The sequence below is a fragment of the Anabrus simplex genome, chromosome 5 (assembly GCF_040414725.1).
Source record: "Anabrus simplex isolate iqAnaSimp1 chromosome 5, ASM4041472v1, whole genome shotgun sequence".
In the NCBI taxonomy this organism is placed as follows: Eukaryota; Metazoa; Arthropoda; class Insecta; order Orthoptera; family Tettigoniidae; genus Anabrus; species Anabrus simplex.
Genome location: NC_090269.1, coordinates 24,565,907 through 24,584,870, shown reverse-complemented (window position 1 = coordinate 24,584,870; position 18,964 = coordinate 24,565,907). Strand labels below are relative to the sequence as shown.

The window sequence follows — 18,964 nt, the reverse complement described above, 5'->3', positions numbered from 1 at the left end:
AGTACATCGACAAGGTAATGGCCACATAACATCTTTCTTTCTTGCCACCTCCGCAGTTTAACCCGAGGGAAAGTTTCGAATCTTTAACTATGTAACCAACTTTTCTAAAATATAACTTCTTCCGGCTAATGTAAAAACTTCATAAAATCTTTAACTGTAAATCGGGGATAGAGAGTGAATTACCCTCTCGAGCTTCCCTTCATCTTGGTTTGAGGTGACTACGTTTTTATAACTGTTTTTCATTCTGTAATATGGTAAAGTAATTTCTATACGAGTCACCTCCGTAGTTTGGCAATAGCCCCTGTTTCATAGGCCTAGAGCCCCTTAGGTTGTTTTAGTGTTCATTTCTAGGACTGCAAGTATACGCCTCCATTCAGTTTGTGTTTCAGGCCATTTACTTAACCTGTTCTTTTCCCCAAAGGCCTTGTAGCTTGGGTACAAGATACCTCTGTTTCAAATTGTAAGTTGGGCCATGGAAGGCCAGAAAGTGTACGATTTTTGATATTGCCTCGAGGAGGCTGAAAGGAAATGGAGAGCCGGTTAGCTCTTTCTCAAATTTTGTAATTGTAAAGTGTGCCTCTGGGAGGCTAGATATTGCAAATTTAAGAGCAAGTGCTCTTTGAATTAGGGGATTTCTGTCCTTTACTATAGTTGTCCTTTTTGAATTGTAAATATGAGCTGGGAGCTCAAGAATTGTAAAACGAGGGGCTTGAAGCCCTGGACCTGTCGAATTCACTATACTCCGCACGGCCTTACTTCTAAATTGAAGTTTCGCAAAACAAATGAGCATCGCCTTTCCTTTGTTGCCAACGCGAGAACAGATGATGCTATACAAACGCGGCAAACAGCCCTTGTAAAATGTAATACCGTACTCGGAGAAACTAATGAATATGGATTGAAAACAAATTCACAAAAACTACACTTACTAACAACATCTGACACTAATAAGAGAATATATTATTAAGAATAAAAGAGAGTGAGGAAATTAAACACCACTCACCGCTAATGGCTGGCACAGAAAGGAGGTTATGGCCTACAAAGGGAACACTCCACTGATCTTAGTCACTAGAACCCTCCAACAATATGAAAAGCACACTAATTACTGAAGGAAAATGCGAAAGATCGCGAAGCGTACCAAATACCATACACGGTGAGCGAGATAGGTTAACCACGTGGCGAATGTAAATATTAGAGTTGGCAACTGGGTTTCGAGATCGTGCTCTGCCGATATAAATCGATATGAATGGCAGATTGGGATTGGTTGGATGCCTATGCTTCAGCGCATAACCATCAGACAGAGCCAAAATCTGCCAAAATGTCAATTTAGAAGTAGAGCCGTACGGAGTATAATATTGTATTTTACTTGACTTGTTCCAAAATTGCTAATTGTACCTGTTATATTGTTATTTGTTGATTTTTGAAATTCTAAAGAAATATAGGCTTAAACTATGTTAAACTATTAAAGTAATTTTGAGACTGTAGTTACGCCCATTCAATTCCGCACCTTCTTTAACCTCTTTCTGCTCTACGGGTACCCCGTAACAATTATTATTATTATTATTATTATTATTATTATTATTATTATTATTATTATTATTATTATTATTATTATTAGAATGTAACGATTACAATTTTGTTTCAAGAAGTTCAGTTTCTTCCTTCTTTCTTAATCCGTTTACCCTCCAGGGTTGGTTTTTCCATCGGACTCAGTGAGGGATCCCACCTCTACCTCCTCAAGGGCAGTATTCTACAGAGTGAGACACTGAGTCTGGGATACAACTGGGCAGGAGAACCACTACCTGTCCCACGCTGCCTCAACTGATAAGCTGAACATGGGCCTTGTGGAGAGATGGGAAGATCGGAAGGAATAGATAAGGAAGATGGAAGGAAGCGGCCGTGGCCGTAAGGTAGGTACCATCCCGGCATTTGGCTGGAGAAGGGAGAAACCACGGAAAACGACTTCAAGAATGGATAAGGTGGGAAGTGAACCCTCCTCTGCTCAGCTGACCTCTCGAGGCTGAGTAGACCCCATTCCAGTCCTCGTACCACTTTTCAAATTTTGTGGCAGAGTCGGAAATCGAACCCGGGTCTGCGAGGGTGGCAGCTAATCGCACTAAGTACTACAGCACAGAGGCGGACAAGAAGTAAGTTACAAATAAGGATTACTAAGAATGTAATCGTTACAAGTAATCCGATTACTTCCCAACTCGGGCTATGTAATCTCTACACACCTCTCCTAAGAAAATTGGTATCAGAGACTTTCCTTTTCACTAAAATTATGAGAAAGGCTATACTTTTTTCTCTATATATTTTGTCCCTTCTTCTGGAAAGAAAAGTGGCTCCTGGTTCTCTCCACGAAAAGGCGTTGATGGACGTGCGCACGAATTGAATGCGATCATTGTTCTCTCCTCATTATTTAACTGGGATTAAGTCGGTGATGAAACGAACATTGTTGCAATATGAATTCGTTGACAAGCGTCAACGTCGTTTAGAAGAGCGTGTTGGTGGGTGGCCTGGATCGTGTCGTCTGACGCAGAGCAGGAGGCCATGCTGCGGCGGCCAAAGAGTAAACATAGCCAGCCAGAGCAGTTGTGCGAGCGCGCGCGGAAACCATAACTCAGTGGTCACGTAAATGCGTTTACATTAGAAGTCTGGCCGGCCATGCCAGGCCAGGCCAAACAGGAACCCTCCACCAGTCCTGCCACGCCGACACGAATCAATTATAGGATGTCCAACAGTTAATTACAAACCAAGCTGCGGAGATTTTTTGTTATTTATTTAACAAATAAAAGGCTGTGTTTTAATTTCAATAATGGCTCTTTTTATAATTGATTTCGTTGTCATTAAAATTATTACTTGCATTGCGTTGGTATTATTAATACTAATAATGCTCCATAACAGTCTAGTTTTAATTTCGTCCACATTCTAGATGCACATTTTTAGCTAACCGTTTTAATGAACAAATTGTAATGAGAAATGTATATTCAGTTCTTTTTTTTACGTTTATGTTTGGTTAGAGAAGTTTTGCTGCATTCCAGTGAAATAATTTTCCGTCATTCTATTCAATTACAAAATGTCTTTGGCGTAATATTCTCCGCAGCGAAACAAACTTTACATTAGTTTGTTGTGAATTGTAAATGAAATGCTCCGTTCTTGGATTATTTGGAATATTTTGTGTTCATGATATCTTGGCAAGGTAAGAGGAGAGGCTGCTTTGAGTACATCACGTATTCTTCTTTCTTTCTTTCTTTCTTCGTTATGCCCAACTACGCAGTTGATGCCGCTGCTTTTTCCTTCTTCCAAAATCTCTTCATCTTCTCGCTGTGGCCATTATTGCGATCTTCTGACCAGTTTTGTTGGTGACAGTGCTTGGTTGGTGTGTAAAGCTGTGATTGCAGACTAATTTTCTGAAATTAAATGTATCTAATACAATATAATATGTGAAGCCTATTTCCTGAAGATCTTTTCCAACTTCGAGCAGCAATTTTTTTTTTTTTTTTACTGATAGGCAAGGTTCAGAATTCTTTTGCTCAATCTCTGATCACTCATTCTGAGAATATATCCGTAAAGTTTTCAAACGACTTTTCGTAAATGTGTCCGAGATTTCCTCTGGGTGTTGGTACAAGTCATGAAATTTCTTATTACCCCTGTACAGACTGGTCCAAAAATGATGTTCCTTCAGATTCTTCTTTCTTGCTTTTCTACATCTTTAACCAATTATCTTCCCCCAGTCACCAGCGTTTCAGATGCATATCGTGTTTCAGATTTGGTTACAGCGTTTCAATGCCTTAATTTTTCATTTCATTTGTCATTAGTCTGTACGTGACGTATTATTATTATTATTATTATTATTATTATTATTATTATTATTATTGTCACCGATAAGAGAGGAAAGGGATAGGAGTGGGAAAGAAACGACCATGACCTCAATTAAGGTACGACCCCAGTATTTGCCTGGTGTGAAAATGGGAAACCACGGAAAACCGTCTTAAGATCTGCCAACAGTGGGATTCGAGCCCACTCGGTATAAAACATTACTCTACAAACCATCACAGAAACACGCTTTCTGATATGCTTAATTTTACGTTTCTCGAAGTAAATTTTCTCAATTGTGCCGAAATTTGAAGGGTTTAAAGTGCCCGAAAAAGTTTCTAATTATGAGTCTTGAATAAAACCGATGCTTGAGGCAACAATTGACTTATACAGATAAAATAATATTTTATTTCCATAAATTATTTTTTCGGAATCTCTTTGTATTAGCTGATCATTACGAATGTCTTTGTAGATTCTTGAACTGCCACTTAGAAATGTTTTAAAATAGGAGGGCAACGTGAACTATCAGTGCAATGACACAACTAGTTCAGACTCCGAGATATGAAGTCAATTATTAGATAAAGAATCGTAAGATTTCGAAGAACGATTTACAATTAGATGTGAATTTTGCTTCGAGTGGGGACAAAATTACGGATCTTATAAGAATGAAAAATAGAATATAGTTGACAAAATACGTCAAAATTAAATAAAATCTTCAACATTTCTCTGAAAATCAGATTTTGATGATAGATGGAGCCGAGTGTAGCAGTAAGAACACAATGCACAGTACTTTAGGTGTAGATATGCAGCACGCAATACGAAACAATTTCGATAAACTTGGAGACAATACATGACGCCGTCGCCTGCCACCACTACTCTCCAGCGCAGCGTCTTGTCTATTAGCGACTTGTGGGATTTACTACGTGTACTGTACTTGGAGTTGCCAAACCGTCTACTGCACTCAACACGAAGAAAGGGTAAAGACTGAAGGGAGTGTGGAAGAAAGTGGCTTGGCAAACTCTCCACACCAAACAAGGATCACCTAGAACTCACTAACTCAGCAGATTGGTTGCTGGCTTACAGCTCGCTTCCTGGAACTGATACCATCGTGTTTTGTCCCAAGTATATCTGAGCTACAAAAACATTAACAAATATAAAACTATTAAGTTATGGTTAAGTATTTTTGTCTTACAGTATAATACGAGTATTACTAATTCAACATAATTACTATCCATAACAGAATGGTGAGTTATTATTCTTCTTCTACTTCTTTCGTTCTTCCCGTATGTATGGGCTCGCGGTTGCGAACTCAGTTGCACACGTGGACTGGATGCCCTTCCTGACGCCAACCCCATATGGACGGATGTAACCACTATTGTGTGTTTCTGTGGTGGGTGGTAGTGTGATCCATGAATATGAAGAAGAGAGTGTTGGCACAATCACAAAAACTCATTCCCCGAGCAAGAAGACCTAATCAAACTCGATTAAAATCCTCGCCCCGGTCGAGAATCGAAACCGGGACCCCCTGAACCGAAGGCCTCCATGATGACCATTGATCCAAGGGCTCGAACCATATAGAATGGTGACTAACATCGTTAAATCTCGGTTTAGATACAGTTATTGCAGGACTGGCAACAAGTGATGAAGGTAATTTCAACAAAAGTAGCTTTTTTCTAATTTAATTAAATATTTCCCTAAATACCTCACTAAAATGCAAGAGTGAATACTGTATTCTTCTTCTTATTCTTCTTATTCTTCTTCTTCCTATTCTTCTTATTCTTCTTCTTCTTCCAAGTTAGCTGCGGTTGGCAATTCGTACCGTTTCAGACCTGTTTTATGATTGGATGCCCTTTCTGGAGAGGAATGTATTTACTATAGAGTATTTCTGTGGTGGTTTGTAGTGTGATGTATTATACCGAGAGGGCAAAATAAAACTGGGCTGGAAAATATTTATAAGAATGACACGGAATTGATTCTTGTTATTGAACAGGAGAACTGCCCATCACAGGAAATCCTGGAAACCGTGATTTCGATGCACCTATCGGTTGCTGTCACAGGTCTGCCAACTCACTCGGTGTTTCCCATTTTCACGCCAGGCCATGATCATTTCCTTCCCACTCCTATCCCTTTGGTATCCCATCGTCACTATAAGACCTATAAGTGTCGGTGAGACGTAAAATAAATTGTAAAATTAAGAAACTACACTACTTCCATATTTTTTCGGAATGATTCTACGTCTACATTGTCATTAATATTAAACTGTCACTCATAACAAAATATTAACGAAATATAAAATATTTATCTTTCTTTGAATTTCACTGCACAATAGCTCATATATATGAAACGCTAACGTGTATCTTTCACAAAACTCAAGGTGTTAAACCAGATGGACTTAAAACGCTCGGTTTATATCAAAATCTTCCAAATCCTCTCAATATCACAGGAACATTTTTGCATTTCAAGAAATGTTAACGGAAATATATTTATTTTCAAGATCAAATCATTAAATGATTACTCCAATAATTGCAGGCGAAGGCTTACAATAACCCGCAATACATCCTGTACTTAGCAAGTTTACCGTCTAACACTTCCCCTGATGATGGAAGAATACTAATCTCTGCTAGATACTCTTTGATTCTCTGACCTTCCCCAGCTTCTGAATTTACTCAACATGTGGCAGAACGTTCGTAATAACTCAAATGCTGCTAAGAGAAAACAGTCTGTGTACGCAGAGACGGGAAGGTGTCAAGTCGACTAGCCTTCTGTATGACCATTAATAATGTTTCTCAAGACCTATCTGTGTCGGTGCGACGTAAAGCCCCTAGCAAAAAAAAAAAAAAAAATGTTTCTAAAAACTCACCGCGTTTGAGGTGGCATTGCATGTGACCAACATTTTGAGCAGCTTTCGTGTGTTACCGTACGCCGGGAGACCTATAGCTGGTAATTAGAGTTGACAAGTTTATAAAATGCTAATAAGGGACGGGTCATGTTGACACGATATAACGATATTTGCTCAAGAAAACACTGAGATATAATTTACTGTGCTACGTATAATTACATTGTAGGCACAAAATGTTTCTTACAATTACTTCTACGTCTCACAGACACAGATACGTCTTATGGCGAGGATGGGATAGGAAAGGCGAAGGAGTGAGAAGGAAGTAGCCGTGGTCATAATTAAGGTACAGCCCCGGCATTTGCCTGGCTTGAAAATGGGAAACCACGGAAAACCGTGTACAGGGCTACCGACAGTGGGGTTCAAACCCACTATCTCTAGGATGCAAGCTCACTGCTGGCACGAACTTCATTACAGCATTTTGCTATTTCATTTTATACATAAAAAGTATAAAACCCTTATTTTTTTACTTTAATTTTGTTGTTGTTTTGTTGTATAATCTCCCTTAATCGCATGTCATAATAACACTAGTATGACCACAGCACAACACAAACTGCTAGATTTACCGAGCTCGATAGCTGTAGTCGCTTAAGTGCGGCCAGTATCCAGTAATCGGGAGATAGTGGGTTCGAGCCCCACTGTCGGCAGCCCTAAAGATGGTTTTCCGTGGTTTCCCATTTTCACACCAGACAAATGCCGGGGCTGTACCTTAATTAAGGCCACGGCCGCTTCCTTCCAATTCCTAGGCATTTCCTATCCCATCGTCGCCGTAAGACATATCTGTGTCGGTGCGACGTAAAGCAAATAGCAAAACAAAAAAAACTACTAGATTTAACAATTTCTGCTAAAAGAATTTGAAAATGAAAAATGCAGGTTAATTATTGAGTTGATATGAAGCACGCTGTAGATGCCACTGTATCTTGCTCTTGTGAGTCCTGCATTGTCGTTTCGCTCGCCTACTCGTACACGTTCCGATCATAGTGCAGAACCGCTAGATGAAGAATAATGAGGTAAAATGCAGGATCGGCAAATGAAAGATTTTAAGCTTTCCCTACGTCGCACCGACACAGATAGATCTTATGGTGACGATGGGAGGGGAAAGGGCTGGGAGTGGGAAGAAAGCAGCCGTGGCCTTAATTAAGGTACAGCACCAGCATTAGAATGGCGTGAAAATGGGAAACCATGGAAAGCCATCTTCAGGGCTGCCGACAGTGGGGTTTGAATCCACTATCTCCCGAATAATGGATACTAGCCGCACTTAAGCAACTCCAGCTATCGAGCTCGGTTATCGGTAAATGCTACTTCTTCTTCTTGTGCCATATCGTCATTGGATGTCGGCTGTCATCACCACGATCTGGTTCTTGTTCTCAGCAACTCGGAAAAGAGTGGGAAACTGATCCCATATCATACCATACCCAAGATATTTTCCTTCTTCCCCTACTTCTCCTTCCTTCAGTTTTACCTTGTAATATAAACTGAAGGAGTCTATATCGTCGCTGCACCGGCAAAACCTCGTATCCCACAACGTTCTTCTATCCATTATTCACCTTAACGGAGGTCACGCCTCCCAGCCACGTATTGATATGCAGTCCATCAGAACACTTTCCGTTGAGTTCGTTTCCCTAGGCTGGTGGGTAAACGAATATCGATTGCTTTCCTTTAAAACCTCGTATGTCCAAATGTTCTTCCTACCCATTATATAAATAAGACTGGTCACGCCTCCCGGTCCCACATTTATATGCAGTCCATCAGAATTATTTTCGCTGTGTTCATTTTCCTATTCTGATATGGAAAAGGAAAATGGACCTTACCGTACCGCATTTTAGGGATGTTATTTGTATGGCGAATTTACGCACTACTATAGTATAATGTGTTTAAGGTTCATTTTCTTTACACATTAGCAAAGGAAAATGACCACAACGAAAACTATTCTGATGGACTGCATATAAATGTGGGACCAGTCTTAAGGAATATAATGGATAGGAAGAGCATTTGGACTTACGAGGCTTTAAATGAAAGCCGTCGATATGTACCTTAAATTCATTACACTGTAGAAGTGCATAAATGCGTCATGCAAACATACGTTCCTACAGCTCGGTACAGTAAGGTTAATTTTCCTTTACATACTGGCATACGAAAATGAACACAAGAAAACAATTTCTGATGGACTGCATAACGATGGCTTTCTTTTAGAACCCCGTATGTCCAAATGTTCTTCCTACCCATTATATTCCTTAAGACTGGTCACGTCTCCCGGTCATATATTTGTATGCAGTCCATCAGAACAATTTTCGCTGTGTTCATTTTCCTTTGCTAATGTCTAAAGAAAAATGGACCTTACCGTACCGTATTGTAGGGATGTTGATTGCATGGTAAATTTACACACTCCTACAGTATAATGTACTTAAGGTTCATTTTCGTTTACAGTTTGGGAGTGGAAAATGACCATAACGAAAATTATTATTTTGGACTGCATATAAATATGTGACTGGGAGGCGTGACCAGTCTTAAGGAATATAATGGATAGGAAGAGCATTGTGTGATACGAGGTTTTTCCAGTTCAGTATCATTTCGAATAATATGTTCAAAGTAGTGAAATTTCTTCTTTTTGATAATGCACAAGACCTCTAGCTCTTTTTTCAGACGTTGGAGTACTTAGGGTTACCTATTCTGTCAACCCATGATATTCTGAGCAAGCGTCGGTAGCACCACATCTCTAAAGATCGAAGTTTTCTCGTGGTGTTCTCTGGTAGGGTCCAAGTCTCGGCACAATAAAGTAAAACAGAGAGCACATAACACCGAAGTAAACGGAGACGGATCCATCTTGGGTTATTAAGATATTAGTGCGGCTTGCCGCCATCGTTTGCATTATTGTGGGATGTTGTTGTTTTCTCTTCTTACACTCATATTGTCCGCCTCCGTAGTGTAACGGTTAGTGTTATTAGCTGCCGTCCTCGGAGGCCCGGGTTCGATTCCCGGTACTGCCAGAAATTTAAGAATGGCATGAGGGCTGGTATGTGGTTGAAATGGTACATGCAGCTCACCTCCAATGGGGGTGTGCCTGAAAAGAGCTGCACCACCTCGGGGTGAGGAGATGAGTTCACCTTACACTCTCACATTATTGCCCATCGGTTATCGTGGTGGTGATTACTAAATGATATGACCAACATTGTATTGTTATGTAATATGCTACTCGATGGCTTTCTTTAAAAACCTCGTAAGTCCGAATACTCTTCCTACCCATTATATTCCTTAAGACTGGTCACGCCTCCCGGTCATATATTTGTATGCAGTCCATCAGAATAATTTTCGCTGTGTTCATTTTCCTTTGCCAATGTCTAAAGGAAAATGGACCTTACCGTACCCTATTGTAGAGATGTTGATTGCATTACGAATTTACACACTCCTACAGTATAATGTATTTAAGGTTCATTTTCCTTTACAAACTGGCAGAGGAAAATGACCATAACGAAAATTATTGTTTTGGACTGCATATAAAAATGGGACTGGGAAGCGTGACCAGTCTTAAGGAATATAATGGATAGGAAGAGTATTCGGACTTACGAGGTTTTTAAAGAAAGCCATCGTACTGTAAATAGATACATTTAACCATGGCAGGAGTGGGTTGTTTAAAAATGGGAATATGAGAATGGGCGTCCCCTATGCTGTTAAAACGAGCCAGAACTTCACAACGTCAAATACGGGAAATCCCGTATAATACGGAGTATTATATTCTATTCAACTCTTTTTCTCCTTCGATCCCGTCGGTATTAGGTTTGTGATGCCTAGAGAGACCAGTCTTGACCCTTCTGTTTCTTTTGCTGGTACCGTACCTCTGATTTATGTTAAGGGGTTGGTTGTGCAGTTGTAATTCCCACCACTATCAGCAATCGCCCGAAGTAATCATAAAATGATGTCATTAAAACGACACTCACCAAAAACAGTATTACAGTTTCATCGAAGCTAATTTGGCTTGACTGATAGCAGAGTCAAGAAGACCTCCATCATAACAGTGCACTGACCGGTGGAGCACAGCTTCATTTGCAACGGCGCCGCACATGTGCCAACCCTCCCACATTCACCCTCTGCCTGCCCCACGCTTGCTCGCCCGCCCTAAATTCTACAGAAAAATAAACGAGAATTCATTTTTTCCCGGGCTGGTGAGATTGAAATAGTGAACAATAAAACAATGGCGTGGTATGCTCAGCCTTGTTTGGTCTGTGAGCTGCGGGGAAATTCCAACAGCAGTCTCAGTTGGAACTTCTGTGGTCCTGTTCGTTACATGTTTCAAATAAGCAGTGTGATATCGATTCCTGGAGTTTCACTACAAATATTTCTTTGCCTACCTTGTTGCATCCTAATCCTGCACAGTGCGAACAGTGCTTACACCGGGCATACGGAAAAATCCTTCGTAATATTCCTCTTGTAGATCAATAAATTATCTTCATATCAGATAAGGAACTTCTTTCATATCTGCATACACGATCTTTTTACTATCTAGTTTAGAAAGGTACTCTCAGTGACAAAGCTTATAACAAGCACCAACAAGAATCTGTCGATTTGCTGTATGTAGTTACATCTCAGACAGATGGTCACATGATTAACGCAGTAACGTGATTATTTGAACAGTCTTGCCACCAGCGGCCGTGAAACTGCTTTCATCCCTTACTTATAGAAGGATTCGCAGGAGCGGGTTTTAATCAAGCACCTAGCAAAGCACTGGAATTAGGGAGAAGGGCGACGTGGCGCACACCACGAAATGCTGTACAATACTGCTGCTTTTCTAAAGTCCAGATTTTTAAATTAACGTAATTACCTTTTTCTTTCCTTTCTACAATCTGTTTACGTCACACCGACGCAGATAGGAAACCATTGAGAAAAGGGCTACGAGTGGGCCTAAATGAAGGTGCAGCTCCAATATATTGAACCCATAATTCATGCCTGCTGTGAAAATGGAAACCCACGGAAAGCCATCCTGAGGGCCGCCGACAGTGCGATTCGAACCCACTATTTTTCGATGTTGACGATGCTTGTTGTTTAATGGGGCCTAACCTCTAGGTCATCGGCCCTACCACTATTTCCCGAATAAAAGGTAATAGCTACGTGATCCAAACCGCACAGCCACTTACTCTGTAACGTAATTACTATTCCGGATGTAAGTAACATTGAGCGTGGTCACTACATGGATGACATCACGTCGTACCATGGTAACTGTGTAACTCGTGAGGGTTATTGTTCGACGGAGACAACTAACGAAATAATTAAACAGATTCTGCATGTGTGCAGAATAGCCAAGCGCTTTCAGTACAATCGTTGCCACTTTAGTGCGTCTCAGAGTGATTAATCTACCGTTCTCTGTCATCGTTCTGATCGGAACGTGCGGAGAGGCTATGCGAGGCTTGACAGCAGCCGGCTGTGAGCACCGACGTGTATCGGCTCGTTGAAATCTTAACTAATGTTTTTGCAATCAGTCGTAGCGGTAGTTCCTGATGTACCGGGCGAGTTGGCCGTGTGGTTAGGGCCGCGCAGCTGTGAGCTTGCATCCGGGAGATAGTGGGTTCGAGCCTCACTGTCATCAGCCCTGAAGATGGTTTTCCGTGATTTCCCATTTTCACACCAGGCAAATGCTGGGGCTGTACCTTAATTAAGGCCACGGCCGCTTCCTTTGAAGTCCTAGCACTTTCTCATGAGCCTCATGAGGAAAGCAATGGCAAACTATCTGACTCCTCATCCTGCCTAGTACACCCCATTACGGCACCGTCATCGGTTTTTGCAGTTTCTCTATGGTTCTAAAGACTAAAAAGGGACACTGACTTCGGATTTCGCGTCCGATGCTCTACCAGTCGAGGTCAAGTGATCATAAATGATTAAATTTTTGCAATGTTAGAGGGTACGTGATTAGCGAAGTGGATTAGCTGGACGCCGAAGTTCATATTCCGGTCAATCCTGGACTGGAATTTGCCACCCGAAAAGTCACATTTGAGTCAGGCCTTAGAACCTCTCCCAAAACCCAAAAGAAGCCAGAGTGGCTCCATCGACCACAGACATGCCTGGGATAAGTTGTTGAAATATATATATGCAATTTACGGTTTCGTCATCTTCAAAAAGAATCTGAATCGCTCTCGCATGAAGCTGTCATCATGATTTGCCAACAAGTTGGATCGGATTCAATTATGGGGCCTGCAACGACTTCCAAGACCAGTTTGAGAGTTTGCCACGAAGCGAAATGAACCTCGAGAACATAAATAATAAAAATAATAATAATAATAATAATAATAATAATAATAATAATAATAATAATGTTATTTTGCTTTACGTACCACTAACTACATCTGTACGGTTTCCGGAGACGCCGATGTGACAGTATTTAGTCCCACAAGAGTTCTTTTAGGTGCCATTAAATCTATCGATATGAGGCTGGCGTATTTTAGCACATTCAAATACCACGGGACTGAGCCAGGATCGGACTGCCAAGTTGGGGGCAGAAAGCCAGCACCTCAACCGTCTGAGCCACTCAGCCCGGCCCTCAAGGACACAACAAGAAGAAAAATGGGACGATATGCCATTATCGAGCGTTGTAAAAGATTTCTTACGAGGAATCATCTATTCTCTCTCCTATCCATGCACCCTTCACAGGATGTGGTGGCAGGTCATGTGTGGTTGTAGAGATTTCGCCATGCCCTCCTATCCTGCGCTAGATCCGTCACTTGATGTAGATACCGACCTCCCAACTAACTTCATCTGGTCAATCTACCCTGCTGGATTACGAATGTCTTAAAACACATCGTCGTTGCCGGGACGAAACCTCCTATGTGATAATATTTTTGGAGATATACTGACCCGCAGCACATACATTATGAAGAGCGAGAATGCCTTGATAACATTCACACACAATATTGCACCTTAGATGACAGAACCTTACCGGCCAAAGTTATAAGCTAAAATATTTCCCATAGGAGGTTTTGCCCCGGCAGCGACGACATGTTATTGGCAAAACTTTGTATACACGACATTTTACCATACTCAATTGAAGCAACAACAACTAGAAATTAAAACTCAATAAAAATAAGTTCATTCTCATTAAACTTACTTTCATTGATCTGTCTCAGGCTTAACCTTGGCCTTGGCAATATAAAAGTGACTGAGGTACAAGAGGTAAGGTAGGGGGCCCACATTTCTTCCCCTTAGCAGATTTAGACTTGTAGAAATTCAGGAATATTATGGACAAGGCTAGAAATTGGTGTATATCGATGGCTTTCTTTTAAAACCTCGTATGTCCAAATGTTCTTCCTACCCATTATATTCCTTAAGACTGGTCACGCCTCCCGGTCATATATTTATATGCAGTCCATCAGAATAATTTTCGCTGTGTTCATTTTCCTTTGCCGATGTCTAAAGGAAAATGGACCTTACCGTACCGTATTGTAGGGATGGGGTAAATTTACACACTCCTACAGTATAACGTATTTAAGGTTCATTTTCCTTTACAAATTGGCAGAGGAAAATGACCATAACGATAATTATTCTTTTGGACTGCATATAAATATGGGACTGGGAGCCGTGACCAGTCTTAAGGAATATAATGGATAGGAAGAGTATTCGGACTTACGAGGTTTTTAAAGAAAGCCATCAGAATAATTTTCGCTGTGTTCATTTTCCTTTGCTAATGTCTAAAGGAAAATGGACCTTACCGTACCGTATTGTAGGGATGTTGATTGCATGGCAAATTCACACACTCCTACAGTATAATGTACTTAAAGTTCATTTTCCTTTACATATTGGCAGAGGAAAATGACCATAACGAAAATTATTCTTTTGGACTGCATATAAATATGGGACTGGGAGGCGTGACCAGTCTTAAGGAATGTAATGGATAGGAAGAGTATTCGGACTTACGAGGTTTTTAAAGAAAGCCATCGATATATATTGTGGAATATATTCTCCATTCACGGGCAACTTACAATGAAACTGTTATAACGTATGGTAGTCAATGATATTAACATAAACACTACAAAACTAAACCACCAAATATATGTTCGTAATTTCGTCCACCACCAAATTTATCAAAAGTATATTTAATTTTAATATTTTCCTTTATAACCTTATCAAACCCTTTCCCTGTAATGAATTACTCGAAGGTCATTTATGAAAAATATTTTCTTGATATTATTTTTAACATAGTCTTTCAGCATTGCTCGTGTGATATTAAACGATTTACTTGCACGTTTGTAACCCATTATCTTGTCCCTCACTGCCTTAATAGCCTTTTTCATTCCCTCCTTAACCCACCTCTTGCGTTTTCCCCTCTGAAAATAATAATACACTTCATAAATAACAAATAAAATGAAGGGGACGAAATGACGAACATTCCCTGGTTTATTATAATTTCCGTTACAGTAACTCACGCCAACCATCTCACTGTAGAGATTACACGCCAGGAACTACATCACACTACTGAAATGCAGTCCAGTATTTCATACACATATCAGTGCTCACTCTAGGAATTACAGGCTCTTAATTTGAATGCTACACTAACTCAGCTCAACATGAAATTTGAATCCTCTTTGCACACGGAAACTAAATGTGGTGCACACAACCAACTCTCACAACAAGACAACGGGATGAGGCCACGCGTGTGCGCACGGCTAAATTAGGTACCACCCGTGCAAACTGGAAATCCCTAGGGGGACGGAATTAGGCCCCCCTACCTTACTAGTAATGCTATTCGTTATGCAGCCAGTCCCTGCTATTTTTATTTCGTGTGGCTATTTCTAGCCAGGTACAGCCCTTCTAAGGCATCTGTCATGTGTAGGTAACTGCGTGTTATCGTGGTGGATGATAGTGTTATGTGTGGTGTGTGAGTTTCAAGTCCTTGCTATGAATGGTGCGAAAATGTTGCTTATAGGGTCGGTTGGTGTACACATTTCGGTGGGCTTGGCAGACTGATATGTAATACCAACTCTGGCTCAGTGAACAAAGCAACAGGAAACTACCTCACTGCCTAGTACGCCTCTGCAATGATGCATAGACCATCAATGGCAGCTAATCATGGAGATGTTGAGGATCCAACCAGCCTTCGGGTTGAGGACCGAATATTTATTTATTTATTTATTTATTTATTTATTTATTTATTTATTTATTTATTTATTTATTTATTTATTTATTTACTTATTTATTTATTGATATAGGCTAATCGAATCATTTTTGAAGGCTTGGAACAGATCAGAGTGGCTGCGCGTGTTAACGCGTTGCATCTATGTAGCTAAGGGCTGCATTCGGGGCACGAGTGGGTTCGAACCCCACCGTCGGCTGTCATGAGAATGGCTTTCTGTGGTTTGTCATTTTCACTTCCAGCCAAATGCTGGAACAGTTCCTATTCATAGGCCACAGCCGATTCCTACCACCTCCATTTTTTTTTATTTTTTTTTTTTTTTTTTTTGCTATTTGCTTTACGTCGCACCGACACAGATAGGTCTTATGGCGACGATGGGATAGGAAAGGCCTAGGTGTTGGAAGGAAGCGGCCGTGGCCATAATTAAGGTACAGCCCCAGCATTTGCTTGGTATGAAAATGGGAAACCACGGAAAACCATCTTCAGGGCTACCAACAGTGAGATTCGAACCCACTATCTCCTGGATGCAAGCTCACAGCCACGCGCCCTCAATCGCACGGCCAACTCGCCCGGTCTACCACCTCCTGACCGAATTTCATTCATCATTTATTTAATCTCAGGTAGTTCCTTAACTGTGGTTGACGTCAGGAAGGGCATCCGGCCGTATAAACATAGCATGAAATATCATCTCACGTCATCACCGACGCCGTAACAGGGAACGGGACTAAGTGGTAGACATACATTTTTGAAGGTTTGGAACTTTTATGGCTATTTATCCCTCGGAAATTTGAACGTAGTCCGCCTCTGTGGTGTAGCGGTTAGTGTGATTAGCTATCACCCCCGCAGGACCGAGTTCGATTGCCGGCTCTGCCATGACATTTTAAAAGTGGTCCGAGTGCTGGAACGGGGTCCACTCAGCCTCGGGAGGTTAACTGAGTAGAGGGGGGTTCGATTACCATCTCGGCCATCTTCGAAGTGGTTTTACACGACTTCCTACATTCACACCAGGCAAATATCTTAAGTCCATGGCCTAAACGAGTGGCATTCAAACTGTCGTACGCGTGCCACTAGGGGTTCGCAGGCTTGTCTTATAGGATTCACGCATGTATCGCAAATCCTAACTGAATTCAGTGAACAGTTCAGAAATGAGTTGAGCCAGCACATTTTCAATAATATCTTGTTTTGATTTAGCCTATGTTGAATTACCTGTACACAGGATCCCCTTTCCGAACTATTCATTGTAAAATATGTGTGTCAGTTTGTACCTCCCATTGACTAGGCAGGCTATGTGTCCGGCTCCAAGACTAATTGGTTAGCGTGCTGACCTTTCGTCACAGGGGTCCCGGGTCAGGAATTTTAACCATCATTGGTTAATTTCGCTGGCACAGGGGATGGGTGTATGTGTTGTCTTCATCATTTCATCTTCATCACGACGCGCAGGTCGCCTATGGGAGTCAAATCGAATGACCTGCACCTGGCGAGCCGAACTTGTCCTCGGACACTCCCGGCACTAAAAGCCATACGCCATTTCATTACTAGGTATGTAAAAATGCTTACTTATACTGCATTGCTCTATTTTTATTTACTTTTAAAACCCACTCATTCGCTTCAATGTTTTTAGTAGCAGTGTATATAGTACATTAGTAATTGCTGCATTAATAATTATACTCGTATATCGTATAGTTCATCGGCTAGAGGGCTGAATATTATGATAGTCACGACGCCTCAGTCATGAGGCAAAACTAAGAAGGAGAATAATAAGAAGAAGATATCGTTGCTAGGCAATGAAAACCTGTTAATTCCACTCATGAGAAAAACACGTTTCTCCATCAGTCTTGCGAATGCTTGCCGCGTTGCGTAAGGAGCGAACAGAAGACTCCAGTGGTCGAATAATTGGGCTATCAATGAAAAAATGAAAATCTACAGCCTGTTCAAGTCAATCGACCGGGTCAGGAATGGAATGAATGAAGCCCCCATCCAGCGGGAAGGTTAGGAATTGTGCTGCTAGCCGAAATCTGTCGCACTACTCTGGGGCAATGATTAATGATTGACAGATGAAATGATACTGGAGAATGTTGCTAGAAGGAAAGAAGACAGGGAAATACCGAAGTACTCGGGGAAAAACCTGTCCCGCCTCCTCTTTGTCCAGCTTAAATCTCACATGGAGTGACAAGGTCTGAACTACGGAACCCAGCGGTGAGAAGTCGGCGTGCTGCCACCTGAGCCATGGAGGCTCTGTCATCCCGGTGACCGGCGTTTGATTCCTGGTGTTACTGGGGTGGAATTTTTAGTTGAAAATTCCGTGGTGACAGGGAGAACATGCGACCTTAAATTCCTAAATCCCCCGCCGAAACTTTTTAATTCCTCAGCGCGTACGGGGACTGTGTGCAAGCGGAATAAGCTGCGGAAACTGATGATTACGATGGTGATGATGATGATGATGATGATGATGATAGTTAATATTATTTAGCCTCCAGGAACAGCCACTTGTTATTTCTGGTATAATCGGAATATGTCGTACTTCGGGGGAACGAGGGTAAAACCATTTGATTTTGGGGGTACGCAAACCAAAATATCGATGAGTGTTCGGGATTGTTTTAGAAAAGTGTGCTATGTGTGTGCATTAGAGAATAAATTTAGAAAACCTCGTGGGGAAAAATGTTCAAGCCGTATGCTGTTTACACCCGTAACTTTTTATTCCTACTGTAATGCACGAATAACTAGCAATGGAGGTGATTCAAAGAAATCTACTCACCCACATGGAATTCTTCTTCTTTTCGTCCCGCCTACGGAAGATAAATGTTGTTGCCCTGACATCCTTCTAGACGACCTTGCAGCATTAGTCCAGTTGTGCGTACGACACACTGTCTCAGAATAGACAGCGCCGTTGTTTTCAATGAATACAGAAGTTGCAGGAAAACAAATATTGACAAATGTCAAGTTTACAGAGTGTCTTCTGTCGAGTGTATTCGTAACACAGTAGACATGCTTTCAGTGGGCTGAGGACAGTGACACACTTAATGGCTTTGCTGTTAATTGCTAACGGCAAGATAAGTTCGTCAGTTAGCAGAGGTAAAACTGCTCTTTCCACTACTGTTCTTGCTTCATATAAAGATTTTGAGACATCTATATCATCGGCACCG

General features: G+C 41.2%; 1 protein-coding gene across 1 annotated transcript in view; it reads right to left on the bottom strand.

Moving 5' to 3' along the window:
- Positions 1–18,964, bottom strand: part of croc (crocodile) — a 402,739-nt gene that overhangs the window by 302,004 nt on the left and 81,771 nt on the right. The gene's annotated exons all lie outside the window — the stretch shown is intronic.